A 19865-nucleotide genomic window follows, 5' to 3' on the forward strand; every position below is an offset into this window, starting at 1 on the left:
CACTAGGAAGTCCACTAGTTGAGAGCCCACTGTCGGTTGTACCCGGGGCTCTTGCGTGGCAGTTGTTATGGGAGTCCTTAAGATGGCCAAGAGCCCTGGGCCCCATCAGTCATCGCCTTCCTCGTCTGTGGTTCCTTGGGTGACCGTTACATTGAAAGGTGCTTCTTCTGCCTGCTTTCTTTCTTTGATTTCAGTTTTGGGCAATCCTTTCTCCAGTGTCCCTCCTCTTTGCAACAGACACACTGATTAATAGTCACAGTTGGCTTTTTCTTATCTCCCTTTTGCCCTTTGGGCTTCTGTTTACTAAAGGCCCCCGGGTGAGTTGCTATCAGAACGTTCACTGACTTCAAAGGCAATTTCCAGTAATTCCCCGGGGTTCTTGCCTATGGCTCCTTCAGTCTTGTTTAATTTGCACCCTGGGTCATCTGAGCTTTGGCTTAGGAGAGTCATATTCACCATGTGCACGTTTTCTGGATCGTCAGCATGTAGGGTGGTTGGTGTACTTTTCATAAGCCTGACGGATCCGCTCTGGAAAAGTGGATGGGTTTTCTGCTGGCTCTTGTTTTAGGGCTTGTACCTTGCTAAGCTAGTCTGTTTCGGGAAGCCCTTTCTGAGGCCTGTTAGGACACACTGTCTGTAATGATTTAGCATCATCAGACCTTCGGTGGTATTGGGGTCCCAGTTTGGCTTGGCAGCATGTACAGCCATGTCTACCACGGGCATTTGCAGGTTCCCTTGATTTAGACATTGGGCCTCCTTCTAAGCGGCTCCTAAAACCATTCATTTTCTTAGCCATAGGTGGATAACTATAATTAGACCAATCATTCAAGATCTTACCTAATGGGCTATTGGATGGAATAGACAGTGCACTCCCCACCCCATAGTAACTTATTCCAAATACAAAATACAAATGCAGATTTCAGATTATAATATCAGGCCTTTGTCGGTAGATGGAAACACAAACTTACAAATGACAGGCTAAAGCAAATTCAAATTCCAAACTTACAAATATTTCAAATTCTACTTTCACTTCCAAATTCTCTTAACCGGAGATCTCCATTACAGATGGGTACCCATTATTCAGATTCAGATGGGAGTTCCCCACCTGTCTAATTAGAACTCCCAATGGGAGATCAAGGGTCCTCGGTCATCACCAGGAACTTACCCTAGGCTTGCTAATCAGATGCAATGCTTCAGAAGAAGCAGAGCCATCTTTTCTCCCTCCAAGGGGTTAGTTAGTTCAGCCGACTGCGGCCCATTGACAGGCAGAAGGGCAAGGGACAAAAGGATCCCCGGAAAAAAATAGGCTCTGGCAGCTACTGGGCTCCATCCTCCGTTGTCCCTCCTGTTGGCACGGAGGGGCAGTTGTTTGAGCATTTTTGGCCGGGCAGTGGGGTGGAACCTGAAGCCCCTCTTAGGAGAGAGGGTGGTCTTGCAACTCACGTTGGGCACCACAAATTTGTTGCTGAAAGATTGGCTCCTGTCCCTGACAAGCCAAACTGAAACTCAGAGACAGGATCTTAGAGCACAGAAGAAAAGAGACAGCTTTATTCCTTTACTGGGCAAAGGGGACTCACAGCAGGCTGGTGCCTTCAAAACTGTGAGCCCACCTTGGGGATGGGGCAGGGTGATTATATAGCCATAGCTCAAACAATAAAACATTGATAACAATCAACAGAATCATTTTCTTGTCATAAGACTTAGAGTGGCATCATGATGTCTCCAGGTGACCAATCCTGTAGAGGCTAGTGGTTGTCACTTTGTCGATCTGTTTATCTCATAAGCGCCCAAGGCATGGTCTTCTTGGTAATTCAGGCTATTTTGTAAGGTTACAATTCCATGACCTCCCTGGAGAGCAACTCAGAAACCAAGTATGATTATTACTTTCAATTACTGGAATAAAGCAGAAACAATAAAATTAATAGCTTGATTTTAACAACAGGCCTGGAGCTGTGAGTAGCAACCGGTCAGTCAGGTTAGTTGACCATTTTAAGGGCAAGCATAAGAATAAGCAATCTGTTAGCCTAAATGAGGCCATTTTATAAATTCTCCTTCAATCTCACGATCTCACGTTTTTTTCATCCTCAAAACCATCAAGATATTATCTGTGCTGCTGCAGGGTCCTGACTGATGATTATTCCTGCCAGGGTGAAAAACACCAGCATTTGGCTGCTTTGTAGCATAATCAGTCCTGCCACAATGATACGTGGATGTGTCTCCAGTGTCCTGAAAGAATTTAGGTGCCTCATGAACTGCCCCTGATGCAGGCAAAACGAATGTGGGGCAAGAGGAGGGCTGTGTCCCAGGTCTCAGCTGAGTCCCTGGGACATGCCCTGCCAAGTGTGGTTCCTTGGCTTTGCACAGGAAAGAATATAAGAGTGAGCCACAGTTGAGTGAAGATACATTTATTTAGAGAGATACATACTACATAGAGTATAGGCTGTTTCAGAAGGCGAGAGAAAGGCCACGAGGTGTAGGGGTTGGGTGCTCAGGTTAAAGTAAAAGTAGATACACACTCCATAGGCAGAGTGCACACTTTGAAGACAAGGGAGCGAGAGAGGCCATGAGGCACAGTGGTGCCAGTTTTTCTGGGCTTGGTAGCTTCACACACCAAGTGAAAATATTATTCCAACTACCCTGGGGAAGGAGCTGGGATTCCCAGGAATTGGGCCACCACTCACTTTTTGACCTTTTATGGTGAGTCCTGGAACTGTCGTGGCACCTGTGGGCATGTTATTTATCATGCTAATATATTACAATGCGTGTATAATGAAGCTCAAGGTCTACTGGAAGTCAAATCTCCCACTATCTTGGGCCGCAAGCTCTACTGGGGGTTGAATCTTCCACAATTTTGGTGTTAACTGTTGTGTCATTCCTTGAATGGCTGTGCCCTGACCCCTTCCCCCCATCTCAACCCTACCCCTGGCTCTGCCCCACAGTGTATTACTTGGGAGTGATTATGCGCTGGAGCAAATAGGGTCCGGCTTATTCCCTCAGTCTTCCCTGCAGAGTCACAAGAGGCCTTACCATTCTCTGTGAGGTGAACCACTTCTAGAACGGACCAAATATCCACCCTCTCTTCCTGTTCTTCTGCCCACCCTCTCCTGTAGGGTTCTGACCAAGACGTTTCCACACCACTAGCTAATGAAGTAGAGAGACCAGAACATCTGGGCCTGACATTTGAGATCAGAAGCAGGAACTTTCTAGAGAAGTCAAAAAAGCCAAAGACATACAAGAGCAGCATTCTGCCCCCAACCCCTGTGCCCCAGCCAGAATACCCCCTGGCTAGGTCCCAAGCCCCTGGCAAATACAGACGCCTATTAAACTATCAGAGCATCTTCAACTCTCCATCAGACCTGGGACACAGCCTCATATTCTCATTCCTCAACAGCAGGCTGGCTGCTGGAGCTGAGCACAGGCTCCAGGCAACGTGGGGACACGTCGTGCATAATGGTTGGTCAGCATCACTCAGGATGCTGTACAACCTTCACTGCTGTTAGACTTGAGGACTTCAATTTGAAGAGAGAATCAGCCCTCAGGACAAGTATTCAAGGTTTGGGCATAGCATAGAACTTTTAAAATTCGTTTGCTAATTTTATAAAATGTGCACTCAAAAAATAAAGCTGGTCTGTAGGAAGGAATTTAACTAGAGCAGCTGCCCGTGTGATCTGCTGGTGCTGTTTGTAAGAAGCATCTAAATAATTGAAATCTTTAATTGGGTTAAAGAGATCCCTAGTACATTGATATTCTATAAATAAAAGAATGAGTAAATAATATGGTGACCTTCCGTTTCGGGCCCTTCCCCTTAAAGAGATCATTTTGTTTTGTTTGCACCAATAAGATCATTGTTCCAGGACTCTTAAAAGGCGTCTGGTTTTGCCTGGGGCGGAACTTTCCCAGGGAAATCCCTTTTAGCTCTTTTCAGGTGGACTGCCACCTTTCTCCTTGGCTCTTTCATTAAAAATGAATAATTTGTTTATCTTTGCCGTAAGGAGCTAGGCACCAGAGCACTGCATTCACAACTAGGGTCAGAGCACTTTGCCTTGTTATCTGAAATCAGACAGGTTTAAGTAGCCCAAGGCCTGTGAGACCAGTTAGAGGAGAAAGAGGGAAGGAGAGAGAAAAATGCTTATAAAGAGGAAGTGGTAAGAGGCTTCTGAATTCAATGTGACCTGTCAGGTGATTTTTTGCGGGGGAGGGGACATAAAAAAAAAAGTTAAGTAAAATGTCCTTATAAAGACAATCTGTTTCTTCCCTGGCTGATGATTTGTCATTCTAGTCACTTCCTGCCTTGTGACCACACACCCGGGGTTGACAGAGTTGCTCTGCAGATCAGAAAGAAGGGGCTTCTGGTCACACACCAGTACCACTGAGGACAGTTTTTCTCCGAGGTAAAAAGCTTCTTTATGTCTCTTTGTTTAAGTGCTTATGATGCTTGGCTTGTTGGGTGGCTGTTTCTGTGGATTGTGGATTTTGCCTCCAGGGGACTAGAGGTCTGAGCACCTGTCAGTCACCCTTGCCCTGTGTGAGCACCGCCACTGTTTAACTGGCCAGCAAAGCTGCAGTCACCTCATGTGGCCAGGCAGGGTGGGACACCTCCCCTGTGCTCTCTGGGGCAGCTTCTTCTCCAGTTATCCACAGTTATCACCCCCGGAAAAAAATCTGATAATTTTTTTTTCCTTTTTAAACCAAACTATGTTTGGATTTACGTCTATGGCTTCATTTCAGGAAGGCTATTTGCTGTGATTTTAGCTACTTTGAAATGTTGTCAGGAAAGCGGGTATCGATCATTTAGATTGTGCTGCTCATTGGCCTAATGGGGATGGTTTAATTTTAGCTCCTGTGGTTCTGTTTTTCTAAAAACCTTCTGCACAGTACTTTGGTGGCTATATTAACATCTTGAGTCATATATTACTGAGTGTGATACTGGTTATTTGAGTGACTTTTGGCGCCAACGGTTTTTAACGGGTGTGCTTAGTAACCACATGGAATTAGAAGCTGCCTCTTCTCCATTTCATCTCTAAAAATAAAAGCAATTTATGTTGCTTAATTGTGCTGTTTCATAGAATTGTCTGAATTATTTGTTATCCTTATGACCATACAAATGATCATTAAGTTGTGGGGGAAAGGCTTCCGTCTACAATTCCGTCTTCATTTGTATAAAGTTGATATGGGATATTTACTCCAGAAATGTTGAAACATAGACTTTGTAGCATGCTCTTGTCTCATCAGCCTTTATTTAATTATTATTCAACAATATTATAAGAACCATTGACAGACAATAAACATAGAAGCTGTTCGGACTGGAAATGGATTCATTTATCAGCATACTTATCAAAACCTAATTTTTCTTAATCAACTATAGCAACTTTTTTTCCTAAAATTACTTCCTTAGGACAATTTAAAAAAAATCATTAAACGAAGGTGGTGTATCCTTTGTTTTTGGTGGATTTTGAATTTACATAAATGTGTCATAATTGGTTTCTAGTAACTAAAGTGGTTTAAAGAGCATCCGCACAGGCAGATTTGAATGGAATTGACCATTTACCTATAAATGCGAATTTATGGAAGTTGCAAAGCGTGAGCATCAATATTGTGTTACACATCTCACCCAAATAGTTTTAAACTAGCAAAAATGTGGAACTGGGGCAAGAGGACTTGAACCCCCAAAAAGAACAGGTTAAAAATGTGCTGTCTTCTTTTAAGTGAAAATATTAATGAGAATAAAATGAATTAGGAAACAAAAGTATGTCAGCATTTTTCTTACATTGGGAGGGGCTAAAACAGTATGAAACAATTAATTCAAAGCAGAAAAAAGTCTCTTGATTTAAGTCAAGTTTAGACTGTTAGCACATCAACCTGCTATGTTGTAAAATATCCATCCCTCTTCACTCTTGTTCACTCCCGGTGACATCAGGGAAGAATCTTCGGGGTCTTGTCCTTGAACAAGCACAGCTGAGGTGGGACACTTCATTAGCGATTACCCTAAGGGTGCTTTCCTTTGTCACATTTTAAATTTTGTCTCCTTCATAAATTATGCCTTGATGATCAGTGATTTGGGAAACAATTTCTGTGTTTTAACTCCATTTCTAATTCTTTTGCCGAACCCTTTGGGGAGTGGGAGGCCAACAAGTAAATTTCTCATTCAAATGTATCTATTTAAATTAGAGAGGACAGGACAAGTGGTAATAACACTGTGTATTTATGAGCACTTACTGTGTAAGCCATTCGTTATGCATGACCTCATTTAATCCTCCACCACCTATAGAGATGAGGAGTGGGCTTAGATCATTGAAGGAAGTGGCCCAAGGTCCTTGGGCAGCTGGAGTGGGTGAGAGGCAGTAGGGAGCCAGGATTTCAGGCTCCATTCTGCCTCCCTGTAAGCATTGTCTATTCCAGATCCTCCCTTTTACACCAGCATACTTTTCCGATAATTACAGGTGTCGCTAATTACAGGCTTTTAGGTCTGGAGCTGACTAAAGCAGTCTTGGCATTCATGATTTGGAGAGAGAGAGCAGAAAAAAATTTGCAGAAAACCCAGAAACATTTTTATTTTCATAAATAAGAGATATCATTGTGGGTTTCATATAATAGAAGCATTTTCTTTTAATTAATGCATAATTTTACTCAAGAATTGTGTGCCTTCACAAACTTGCCTTAACCACTTCCCCAACCTTATTTCTTGTCATTTCCTTCTGCTCTAGCTCCCCCTCCTTCTCTCCCCCTTCACTTGCCCATGTTCTGGGTGCACAAGACCACAAGCCATGAGAAAGTTCCATGTTCTTTCACTTCTTTTCACTCCAATTCTTTCTCCAATTGCTTTCTTCTTCATTTGTAAAACGTCTGATCCTTTTTCAAGGCTCACTTCAAGAAATATGTCCTTTTGTAGGTCTTACCTCCTGGTCCCTGCCCCCACCTTTCTTGGCCCTACTGTTTTTTCTGTGTGTGTTTGCTTAATGCTTTGATTTTAGAGTAAGTAGAGCAGTAATCACTATTTGCCGACAACCTGAGCTCCTTCTCTGTCTCTCCTGGCACATAGCAAGTGCTCAAGGTATTTACAGAGTTGAAAATTTATCACAAGTGTCTTTTCTCAGTTCCTTAGATATGCATGGAACTCTTTTCTTTGATTTCATTTCTTGATATTTACTGAGTTCCCCCAGTGACTGTGATGAGAGAGGATACAATGATAATATAATATTTTGCCTTCTATCATGCTTCCTTTTTGCCAAAGCACTGTTCTTCATTTTAGCCCCAAAGCACTAGACAGACATTGACTTCAAGAAGTGTAAGAAATTGTCCAATGACCATAGCAAACAGGCAAAATTATAATCTCATTATTTTAGTCTAAATACATTAATTGAGCTAAAACTTAGCTACGTTTACCAAAACTAGGTACCTGTAATGGGCTTCTTTGATGACCAAGAACACAGGGAACAGATATCATTAACTTTTAACTTATTCACTTTGGATTATTCTCAAGGCAACTTCTTCTTGTTACCTAAAGAGTAAAGGCCACTCTGTGTATACAGGAGAGATGCCAAATGAATTTTTAAATCAGGTTAGGTTAAAAAAAAAAAACTAAGAAATTTACTCATAAGATTATATTTATGAAGAGTCAAAATTATATAAGGTAAGATTATGAAGGCTTTGGACTTTATGACTGTTAGATTTTGCAGGAGAATGACACTATTTACTCTAATTGTCTTAGGATTTTTTTTTTTTTGTCTACTAGTTTCCCAGCTCACAGATATCATCAAATGAAATGATGCTATTCCATCTGCATAGTGAACCCTACAGAAATACAAATGAGAATTGGAGTCCACCAAAATAAAACACTAATCAGTGTCAGCAGGGTCCAAGGGTTTCAAGGTTCCCTATTTTGCCAGATGGCAGTGCACTTCTTAAGTCAACAGAGTTCGTGTTTCACATTGTTTTCGTGTTGAAGTTCTAAGAAGTTACCACCCCATCAGATACGCATCTTCTAGGGGCATCTCCCTACAGCTGCTGTGACCACCGGTCTCCCCGAATGGCAGGTCCCCGTTTCCTCAGTTCCCTCCTGATTCAGCTTCTTTATGCTATTGACTGTTCTCGTTGTTTTGCTTTGTCAGTTTCAGTCATTACATCAGTCTTCCCAGAAATTTCATAATTGCTTCATCTTGTAAGATACTGCAAGCAGCAGAGAGGGAACAAAGAATTTGAATTTGTCACCCAAATAATACTGCCAAAGACTTGTCTGCTACTCATTTTGAATTGAGTGTTTTTCTAAGTGTTCTGACTATACTGACGCATATAGTCATCACAACAATTCTGAGAGGTAGTTACTGGTGTTGCCTTCATTTCTGAAGGCAAGTTAATTCATTCAAATATTTTATTACTTTAATTTTCTACAACTGAATCAATTTTGTATTAACTGCCGAATTCCAGGGGGTACCTCCTGGAATAAACAAGCAGCAGATCATGGTGCTTATTTGTACCTAAACTCTTGAGTTGAGTTCAAATAATTGTAATTTATCCCAAATAAATTGCTTTCATTAAAGACTATCCTTTATCAACATCATCATTATCAGTATTTATTCAGCCCCTCTTTGCATTTGACTATTTGGTTTTTACCAACTTAGATGCCTCTGCGTGGGTCACAGAACATGCTCTCTGCCCTCAAAAGCTTTGAAAAGTTTTCAGTCAAAAAGGGTAACAACACTTTAGTCAAGTGGCACTCACATTTTCTAACTGTTGTGACTGATAGGCACAAATAAACAATTTAGTATTTATACCTAAGCACACATATATATAATTACATGGTAGTGGCCAAATAGAGGTGTTCTAAAAACTGTGAAAGAATGGAAGATGGTTTTAATTGTGAATTGAAGAATAGAGGCAAAAAGTGGTAAAAAGAGGTAAAAAGCGACCCACTTACTGAGTTAAAATAAGTTTTGCTCAACTTCAGAGCCATGCCTGCCTCAGCCCCACTTTAAGTTCTAAGGAGGCTTGTTTCTCAAATATGGTCAGTTGTTTTTTCTGGCGGAAGGAAAAGCTAAGATGTTAAATTGAGGAACTTGCCAAGAAAGCCACAGTTTGTGGTTGTGGCATTGAGTCTTGCTTTAGTCTAGCACCAGCTACATGGATGAATGGACACGCTTACACACCCTCTCTCTGTGTCTACCTGTCCCTCTCTCTCTCCCCCAACTCCTCTCTCTCTGTCTCTCAAACACACACACACACACACACACACACACACACACACACACACACCCCATCTTGACTGACTGAGCTAAAATGGAAAAGAGATTATTGTCTCCACAGACAGAAAAGCCAAGACACCAAATTCGGCAGGCAAATGAATGCTGCATGTGAGTGAATTGCACTCTCCCGGATAATTTGTTTTCCTTTTTTCTCTGGTTGCGTTTTCAAGAGGGAAGTGAATAGATGGAATAATTGCTTTACAATTAAATAATACCCTGCATTTTGATCCCTCAGTCTAGTCATTGTCACCGAAATTGGTCCAAACCGTGTATCCAAATGTATGAAGTAAAGAGGTGCACAAGTGCATTTGTGTAAAATTTGCATCCTCTTCCTTTTCGCTGTTCCTCAGGCAAAATTTAGACTTCGAGCTGCATCTTTGTTAACCTCAGGTGTAACATTTTAAAATGTGGCTCCTTGCACCTCCCTGATGCCATCAGCCCACGTGACTGTCACCAGGAGAGCGAGACCAAGAAAGAAGATTGGAATATGCGTCTCTATGGAGAAAGATACATAGTAGATGTGAAGAGAAAGTAAGAAAAACATGAGGAGCAGGGATGCAGCTTTGCATTATCGAGCCCCCTTTCTTCATCTCAAAGATGTGGATACACTTACCCTGTCATTTCCAATGCTTTATAACATTACAAAGTTTTTCCATTTGGAAAAATGGGATATTGCAGACACCTTTGAGGACTTTTTCAGATTTTTCCCTTCCCGCATTGTCTTTCAGGTTGAGATTTTTTTCATCAGAATATCCCTGATTCTGTTTCTTTCCTGTGACCACAGGGAAAGACAATTGGGACACAATCTGTCTGCTGATTGAATATAATGTGTATAATATATAACGTATTAAATATCATAGATAATGTCAATTTTTTAAAGCTTGTGAGTCTGAGTGCAGTTTCTGTGCACGAGACAAACAGGTATGGAATAAAGAAGAGAGCAAATTTGGAGGCAAATTTGGAGTCCTTTTCCAGCCTTTTATGAAATGTGGTGCCTGAGCAAGTCTCTGAAGCCTCCTGCAGCTCGGTTTCCTCATCTACAAAATCAGGGAAAGTCCCGCCTGTTCCCTGGGTCTGCTCTTGGGCCCATTTCCCTGTTACATCCGTCTGTGTGCGTGTTTCACTCTGCTGCACGCATCCTCACTGCTAAGTATTGAGCCCTTGCTATTGGCTAGATTATGCTAAGCACTTGACATTTATTTGTTCTTATATTTCCACACAAAAGCTTTATAAGTTTGATGTTACCATCTTCTTATAACAGATGACCAAACTGAGGTTCAGGGAGGATTAAGTCCAAGGTCACAGAGCCAGTAAGTGCCAAAGCCAAGATTCGCACTTTGTCTCTTTTCCATTTTAATAGTCACAGTTTCTTAAATGTGTAAACCATATCTGTTTAAATTGCATTGCATTTTCTAACATGATCCACCGTCTACTTTGTAATAGATCTGAATATCCTTTTCTGTGATTGAATATTCGATGATTATTCCTAATTTTCCATCAGGTAGAATGCTCTACTTTTGATGGGTCTGCTAGTATACCAAACATATTTGAAAAAACAAACAAGTAAATGCTTGAGGATTTTATTTTACAAAGTCCTCAAAATAAGAGTAATGAAGGGAATCAACTAGGCTGGTTGTTTTAAAATTTAACAGAAATGTTATAGCATATCCCTCTGTAAACTGGCGTTGGTAAATCTTTCCCAACCAAACTGTGGCTTCCAACAAAGTGAAGGTAAGTGTAGCCCATTCAACTAATACAAAATCCTGTCTCAGTTTATCTGTAGCTTCTCATTTTTTGTAAGAACGAACTTGTTATTAGAAATTCTAAAAGAACTCCCCCAAGGAGCCCATAGAAAATGAGGTCACATTATTGAGAATGAATAGACGCTTCTGTTGTCATTGCCAGTATACAAGTGTCAGCTGCACATCGTCTTCGTGTTTTTCCAGCTCGAACTACAACAGAGAAAATGCCTTGAGAGTTAGAGAGTGGATAACATGCAGAGGCAGAGAAGAGGCTGACAGGATCGGTCCCCAAGCACTGGAGGACCTGAGCATAAGGAGATGTAGCCCAATGGTCTTCATCACAGATACCCAAAGATCTCTTTTCTCTTCATGACTCACAGTGGATGTGGTCATGCTTTTCTTGAGATTGCTCTACATTTTCCCTCTCTGGCCACACTTCCTCAACTGTTAAAAGGTACTTTCCAGAATAAGTATTTCAGGCAAGACTAAGCCCGGAGTCCCTTGACCACTCAACATGAGATCAGCCAACACCAATGCTGTTGGCTTCTAGTTGGTGTCACCTACTAATTCCGCAAGACCTTTTGAAAATGACTTCAAGGACTCTGGAGGAGAAATGTGGTACAAGAGCCAGAGGAAGCCACGCTAAAAACATTTGAAGATAAAGCATTGGTGTGAAATCTAGATTTCCAACCACCCACACACATTGCACACATCCAATTAGGTGTGAATTTTAGTCCGTGACTCTACATACTATTTCATACAATATATAGTGGAAATTGGCCTTGTTTCCCAAGTTGATTTTGTAAAAGTTCTGGTTCTTATTTATTTTTTCCTTCCCTCCCTCCCTCCTTCCTTCCTTCTTTCCTTCTCAAGCACTGTTGTATACAATTTAAACACTTTACCTCATTTAATTCTAACACAACTCTGTGGAGTGAACACTGTGGTTGCATTATTATTTCCTCTTTTTAAAGTTTGCGTAAGAAGTTTATTTTTAAAAGGCATATGGACAATAAACAAAGTAAACATTCAATCAGATCTTAACTTCTGCCAAGTATTAAATCCTAAAATTGTTCCATTAAGTTCCAGTCTCTAAATTCAATAATCATCGTCTTCATCAGAGTCCCTCACTTTTCTTCTGTTGGATTTAACTGTTGTTTTCTTTTCTGTTGGTTGGCTTACTTTTTTGAGGATTTCTATTAAACCTTTTTACATATGAAGAAACTGAGGCTCAGAAAATTTAAGTAACGTGAACACAAGTCCACAGCAAGAAGCTGTTGCATCAGAAAATCTGACATCTTTTCAGCACACCATGTTGCTTCCTAGTTAATTCTTCTTATGTATGTAGCAAGCTTAATTTCATAAAGGAAGATAAAATCGTTCGCGTCTGGATGAGGTTTGTGGGACACGTGAACTGCCTCCACACTCATTTAGCCTGGGAGAAGGTGAGTCGTGTTCTAGCACAGGTGAAGCTATAAACTCAGACTCTGCTGTTCTTGAAACACAGGGAAGAGGCTCCTCCCTTTATTCTCCTCTCCATCCCTGTGGGGAAGATGTAAAGTACATTTCATGGACTGTACGTCTTAAGGGTGTTTTTTTAAACCCCTAGGTTCCTTTAAATGGAAATTGACTTGTGTTTTTCCCACCCTTTGGTTAGACCAAACTAAGATTCCAGAGGCACTACTTCTCCTTTCTGATTAGTCACCGACTCACTTTGAGGCTTTGGGGAGCAACTTCACTTTTCAGGGCCCCCATTTTCCCACTTTCTAACATGTCCAGTTCCCTCCTCACTTTGCAGAGCCACTCTGTCTAACGGGAGATGGTGCCACAGGGAGGCAGCTGTGTGTATACACGTGCACCGAAATGGTTTCTGGGCAGAATCGTTTTGCCGTTTGAGAAGGTGGAGGAGTATTTGTATTCCAGTAAGCGTTGTAACTGAAGAAAGCCAGGGGAGGGAGCCTAGATCACCAAGGTTTTCCTTCTGGAAACAGGAGCTAGTGAGGAAAGGAACCACGGTGGCACGTCCCCCAGCTCCCCTCCTGGGGTTCTGCCTGCCACATCCCTCGCCAGTCAGACTCAGCCCCCAGCAGTCTCCTCCATGGGCTGCTGCCTGTCTCCTCACTCTGTAGGGCTGTCTTCTCTTACATGAAGTGATGTGCCCTTTCCCATTTTGTCTCTTTGGAAAACTTCTATTGGTTCTCTAAGATGTAGCTCAAGAGTCAACACTGCCTTCTTTGGAAAGCTTTCCCCTCTCTTCTAGGGCAGAGTTAAGTGCTTCCTGCTCTGGGCTCCCCTAACACCATGATAATAATACCTTTAAAGTGTTAAGATGATTGTGGTTTTTAAGTGGCACAACATTTTCCTTCACGGGACTGTGTGTTCCCTCAAGAGCAAGGACTATTTGCTAGTCATCTTTGATCTCAGTGCCTGGGACAAGGCCAGTGTGTTATTAAAAGTGAGGGGTTGACAGGTGCAGAGGCTGCTCACGGAGAGGATCCCTCTGTCCACTGGAGGCAGGGGAGCCAGGCAGGAGTGGGCAAGATCAAGCCTGGTGGGCTCTTACTCTTCTTAGCTCTTCCCTTGAGATGCTGAGGAGCTGGAGAGAACTTAGAACTTCTTAAAAGAACCCAGGAATAGCCCCTGTCATAAGTCGTCTTGCAGAAGTGTGAGTGTGCGCCCAATTTACATGAGCTCAGAGCTGAGTAACCCCAGAGGAGGGAAGAGAACCTTGAGACACAGAAATTCAAGGGCCAGAGGCGCTAGGAAAGGTGCTTCCGGCAAGGCCCACGTCCATGTCGCCAGTAGTCTGGAGGCCAATGTTGGGTGCTGTCCCCATCTAGCACAAGTGCAAGGCTCCCCCAGTTCAGGGCAGTGTGACCCTGGGCCAGTTACTTAAATCTCAGTTCCCTCGTCTATAAAGAGGAAATCATGATAGTGCTCCGTAGGGCTATGGTGGAGTTAAATGTGATAACGCACGTGAAACGTTTAGCGTCGACTAACTGGTCTTCTCATTCTTCCTTTAGCTCTTGTTTTCTCTGATTCTAGCAGAGATAACCTTTCTATGGAGAGAATACAGATGCATCATTCTACATGAGTAAGGAAAAGGCTGACTGATCTTTGAGCAATCTCCTCCTCGTCTGTGGAAACCAGGTCACATGTCACTTCTTCCGGGGCGCCATGCTTGGCTCCCCAGGGAAGAGCTATTTTGCCCCTTTCTGTGGATCTAAAGAGTCTCCCCGAATTCTAGTGACTGGTGCCTGTCTCCCCTGATAAACAGGTCAGCCCCACCTTATCTTTTGGTTGCCAGCATCTAACCCGCGACCTGGCATAGAGTAGGTAGTTGGCAGATATTTATGGAAAGAAGAAATGTACAAATAAATGTATGAATCCACCGAGCGGCAGACACTTAGAATGACCAGAGGATGGATTTCATAGTCCAGATAGTGATGTGCAGATTACATTCAGATGAACTCTAACAGCCAATCCTAATTATTTCCTGTGTGTTCCTGTTACGTGGAGTTTGTGCATCCTGGCTGGTTTTACCCTCCTTTCAGTCCTGCTGTGCCTCCACACCGCAATCCCCTTCCTCCCAGCTCGGCAGGACTTAGCTCCAAGTCAGACACTGTGTAGGCAGGTAGAGATGAGAGCATCTGCGGTGGCCAGCAGGGTTTATAGAAACTGCCTGAAGAAGCCCAGCCTGGGGCTCCGCTACCCAAGACAGAACCCTCCGGTGGCTGGCTGGGGGTGGCTGGCTGGGTGGGGCCAGGAAGCATTCCCAGGCTAGTTAAAGACTACCTAGGGACCCTAGCCCTATATCAACTCTTTGGTCCCCATATTAACTCCTCAAGGTCGTTTTTCCCGCAAAGTGGTTTCCTGTAAACTTGACGCATCCACTTGCTTTGTTCTGATGTTTGTATCTTTCAGCGGGAGAGATATGATAAGAAAATATACACAAGAATATTTTTTGTTAAACTCCTCCAAGAACGTGATAGTAGCCTTCTGAAGCCTTGGGTACCATTAGTTTATGGGTTGGTTTGCTCCTGGCTACAGCTAATTTCCAGGGTACCTGCCAGAAGCCAGACACGCGGCGTTACTGTGAGACATCTTATCATTTGTGATCTCATAATCTGCTGGAAGGAATGGATGTGGCCATGGGGGCCAGGGTGCAGAGGTCTGAGCCGGGGCTCAGAGGAGAAAAGGCTCACTGAGCCCCACTCAGCAGCCGGAAGAACAGATCATCTGAACCCTTGCTGATTTCAGAAGTCTCAAAGGGATCATGTTAGTATTCATCTTTGAATCTGGCATTTTCTCTTTAGAACACTGCCCGGGGTGAGTTATTTTAGTGTAGTCCTTCCTGCAAAGTCAAGAATGGATGTACAGGTGCATACAGGGAGCATTCACTTTGCCTCGGTCATTGTCACCCAGTAGCCTGTGTACGTGGTATCTGACACATGTTGTTTGTACCCCAGACCTGGACGCTGCCTTCTCAATGCCTAGATTAAGTTCCTCGTGTGCGGGAAACGTACATGAAATTATATTCATGAGATATTCGAAATCACAGGGGAATTATACTTTACTATATGTTGAGCGGGTCTTACTTAAAGAAGAGCATGCCCTTCTAGGTTTGAAAACTTATTATAAAGGCAAGAGGAGAGATAAGGGGCCGGGACTCCAGTCCCAGTGGGGTCTGTGACGCTGGGTACACCCTTTCACCTGGGTGTCATTTTACTCTCTGTGGCAGGAGGAGGGTGGCCAGATAGAAAGTCCCTAAGGTCCCTTTACCTCTACATCCTATGACTCTGTTATTCTTCAGTCATTTAAGGGGCTTGGAATAGACCTAGAAGATAGCAAAGAAAACTATTAAAGATTTGGAGGGGAAAAAGCCACTCCCAAACAGGTTAAAAGGATTTTTTTTAAAGGCCCCGTGGCAATCACCAAGGCATGTGACGGAATTTTTATGGATCGAGCAGCTTCTGTAACTCCCTCTGAGAACAGCCCAAGAAAAGGGAGCTTTAATCGTATCAGGAAAGACTTAGGTTACAGGGTCGGGATGTGAGACACCTGAGACGTTGTAGGGTTTCCTTATTTGGATATTTTTTAGAAAATAGCAGATGGTTCTCTTTCTGGGGCAGTTTGTATACAGGTTTGCCTAGACACTCAGAGTGAACTGGGTCAGAGTGACTTAAGATGTACGCGGTGGCAGCCCAGAAAGCAGATCTCACGTGCCATTCTGGTAACTTCCTTGTTCTGTGCTGAGCAGTCGAGCGGCTGAGCAGTGGGCATCTGCCTTGGTCAGTGAGAATGCGTGAGGACACAGCTTTACTTGCAGCTGAGGTAAGAGCAGGAGCCAGGTGGGGCTGGGAGATGCTGGGTCCCCCTGAGAGGAGGGACCTCCCCAGAAGAGGCCTTAGGGCCATGGCCACAGCTCCAGATGGCTCCTGGCCCTATTTCTAGGCTCATTTGAAATACATCTTACCTTGGCTCTAACTTGTGCATGCACTTGTCGGCTCGGGAACTTTTGGAAATTTTAGCATGGAAAGGACTTCATCTCTCAATTTACATATGAGGAAACTTTGGTCCCAGGAGGCAAAACAGAGCCTGGCATTACACAGACAGGTAGCAGCCTAGGTCTCCTGGCCCCCACGCTCTCTCTTCCACTCGCTGCCAGTTATTTCATTCTGGTTTCCTTGGAGATGTCCACGGGTAGAAATGATCTGTTTACCTGTATTGCATGGGCTGATTGAGATGTTTGATATTTTTATTTTTTTGATAAGCTTCTGTGATTTCTTACTCTTATCTAATATTTTTTTATCCCCTCGCAGCCCTGTGTTTAGCCTTTTCACTTGTTCATTGTTGATCTTCAGAACTCTTTTTTACTGTGCTATTTCGCAGTAAAGAGCTGCAGTCTCTGTGTTGCCTTTGAAACTTGACATTTACCCGTGGGCGTTATGAAGCCTCAGTCTTTGTGGCCCCCGTGCTTGTAACCCGGCAGCCAGGGCAGTGCTTTGCACGCAGACTCGTAGGTGGAGTGAATGAATGAATGAATCAGTGACGTCTGATATTGAGGTAACAGTGTCATGGTGGATCATCAGCTAGCCCATGATAATATCCAGCTTTTTGGAAAGATATACTTGGGGTCCCCTGAGCTTTCAGTCAGGGAAAGGCCAGATCTTAAGTCTTTGCGGTGAGTGTGAAATGAAAGGAGGCTGTGGCTTTTCTAGATGTAAACACCAAGAGTATTGTTGTCTACACCCAGGGAAGGAGAAGCCAAGGCAGTGAGGGGCTCCCCAGCCCCAGCCTCGGATATCCCCTTTGCTTGAAAGAGGTTTGCTCCGTGTCACATCCTTACTGGGGTTGGGCCATTCAGTAGAAAAGAGGCATCGGGGTGTGCCAGGGAGGAGGCGGGGAGCTGGGTGTGCCTCCGCTGAGGACAGAGCTGGGCTCTGGGTGCAGGGCCCCTCAACTGAATGTTCAAACCACAGAGACTCACAGAGCAACATCAGGTTCAGCCTGTTTGGACCAATCTGGGCTGCTGGCTTCCCAGGAGTGTCTACACCCACAGTAGAGAGGAGCTCTCCAGGTCTGTGCTGGGGTAGCCTTCCCGAGCCTCGTTCCTGCCACATTAACCTCCAAGACTGCAGAGAGGATTCTGCTCTCTGCAGCCGCCTTGGGAGAATCAGTGTATCTGCAGGGAGAGAAAAGACAATCTAAAAGAGATTTTAGGCAAAAGAATTCATAAGAGCCTCTTTTAAGTGGCCATCTGTATTTGAGGCCATTAATAACTAGTTGGTTTCTTAAAAACAAAGGCATTTTAAAAATGCACTTTCAGAATCAACCGTTCTGTGAAAGTCTGGAACATCTGTGTTCACAGAGAAATGGTTTCCCAAGCACACACAGTAAGTTACTGACGGCTAGACCCCCTACAGTGTTCTGCTTTGTAAAAGGAAGGGAACAGGATGAGGTGGAAAGCAAACTCCTTCCTTATCTGATGTAACTTCAGCATGGTGGCTTTTAAAAAAATTTATGGGGATTTTATTTGGCTTTGGAGTCCCAGGTATTTTATGTTTCACTTCTTTAACCATCATAGTCTAACGTTAAGAGTTGCAGTATTAATGCGTTCTGGGTGACGTGTTGTTTGGGGTTACTTACTGCTCAATGAGGTGTTCGGAAGTTCTGCAATTTCCCCCTGGATACGGACTGAACTTGTTGAGGTAAAGGTTGGAATTTGGGTCCTGAGTTTCCAGTTTTACTTTACCCACTGTGTCAAGTTGCAGGAAAAGTAGGGCACATTCAAAAGAGTCCCTTGGCAATGTGATGCCGGTTTACAGATGCTGCTCTGATCCTGGCAGTTATATAATTGGGTATCAATCCATTGAATCAAAATACTGACCAGCATAGCATCACCTCCTTTCAGAAATGATGAGCCCATGAGCCATTTTGTTCCACATCTGCCAGCACTCTGTCACCTTTTATTAACCTTTCTGCTGCTTTTCATTGTCAGTTATGAAAAGCCTCAGAGAAAATTCAGCTTCCATTTTCACTTTTAGAGAACACCTTTCCTTCTGTAAATTCTACAGCCCTGGGTTCTATAGTAAACTCCTACAAATAGTTTCTCCATTCAGACTTCAGGGAATTTGAGTCAGGTGCTTTTCTTATAAGAAGTCATTCTCAGAAAGTCTCTTTTCACTACCAATCTGGAAAATACCAGCCTCCTTTAAACAGAGACTCAAAATTTGCTGACCTAAAGGAATGAACAGGTTTTGTGGCTTTTGCAGTTTGGGGTGGGGGGAGGGCAGTTTTTAATTTTTTTATGACTGTAAAAATAATCTTATAAAAAAGAATAACTGGTACTTTCTTTGGCCAAATGTCCTGGGAGTTTATCATTATTGATTTAATAAAGATAAGTGCTCACAGAAGAACTAGCAGCGAGATGCGACTTAGATGAATGATTTGGGATTTGTCTTCTTAGATTTATGATTTGTGCAGTGATTCTGCAATGGGGTTCCAAAATTGAGCACTCATTTGTAAAAGACCTTAAAATGGTTCCCGGCAAGATACAGTGAATGTGGTCATTTAAAAGGGCCTCCGTACTGCAGGAGTGGTAAAACAGAGTCCAAGAAACTGCTCGTTAGTTTACACCCCGGAAGGGACACGTCTGTCCTCCTCAGCCACTTAGTTTTTGGTCCAAATGCCGCGGCCCATCCTGTGAGGGCAGGGACCCCTCTAGGGTCAGCTACCAACAAGGTGCCAGTAATTTGCAAACAAACCCTTGTCAATTATCCTCATGAATCTTACTAATGTTATTATAACCCAAACCATCAAATATGCAAGAATTAAAACAGATGCGTTTTTTTTTTCAGGTAAACCTATTAATAGACAGTGTAAAGTACCTAATATTTGATTCTAACCCCAGCAATATCCTTCTTAGAAATGGTCTGATCTGCCTGTTTTTGCATTAATTACTCCCCGCCCCCTTCCTGCCTCGCTGCTTTGTGAAAATGCAGCCGTTTGCTCATTCAGTTCAATTAGGTAAAGGGCCTCGTCTCAGTTCTGGATGTTAAATGGCTCTATTAATGGTCACTCCATCCTCTTCCTGCTCTGCTCTTTCAGCAACTGCGTTTACAAACTCTAGCCTGGCATGGCTTTGAGGACTTGTGCTTAGACGAAGCATTTCATCTCATCGGAACTGCAGTCTCCTTATCTATAAAATGAGGGAGCTGTACTAAAAATTATTTCTAAGGTGCCTTCTGTCTCTAAATGTTGGAGCTGTGTTTCCAGGACTTACAGCTCATTCTGATGGTAAAAGAGATTTCTCTCCAGATATCAATTCATGTCCGAGCCCAACAAACAACGAACTGTATCACGGTAATTTAGGCTGTTGGCTATT

At 43.2% G+C, this 19865-nt stretch overlaps 1 protein-coding gene across 4 annotated transcripts in view; it reads left to right on the plus strand.

Annotated features, from left to right (window-relative positions):
- Window positions 1-3537: 3537 nt before the first annotated feature.
- The window catches only part of LCP1 (lymphocyte cytosolic protein 1), a 51179-nt gene continuing 34851 nt past the window's right edge, over window positions 3538-19865 (plus strand). Inside the window, exons 1-2 of one of the 4 annotated variants that reach the window (XM_072976269.1) lie at window positions 3538-3553; window positions 4280-4391. The gene's annotated coding sequence lies outside the window, so the exon portion shown is untranslated. Of the gene's footprint in view, window positions 3554-4279; window positions 4392-15144; window positions 15308-16238; window positions 16313-19865 lie in introns of those variants that run through there. The other 3 variants (XM_072976271.1, XM_072976272.1, XM_072976273.1) reach the window with 3 other exon arrangements.

This window comes from Vicugna pacos, chromosome 14, assembly GCF_048564905.1.
Source record: "Vicugna pacos chromosome 14, VicPac4, whole genome shotgun sequence".
NCBI lineage: Eukaryota > Metazoa > Chordata > Mammalia > Artiodactyla > Camelidae > Vicugna > Vicugna pacos.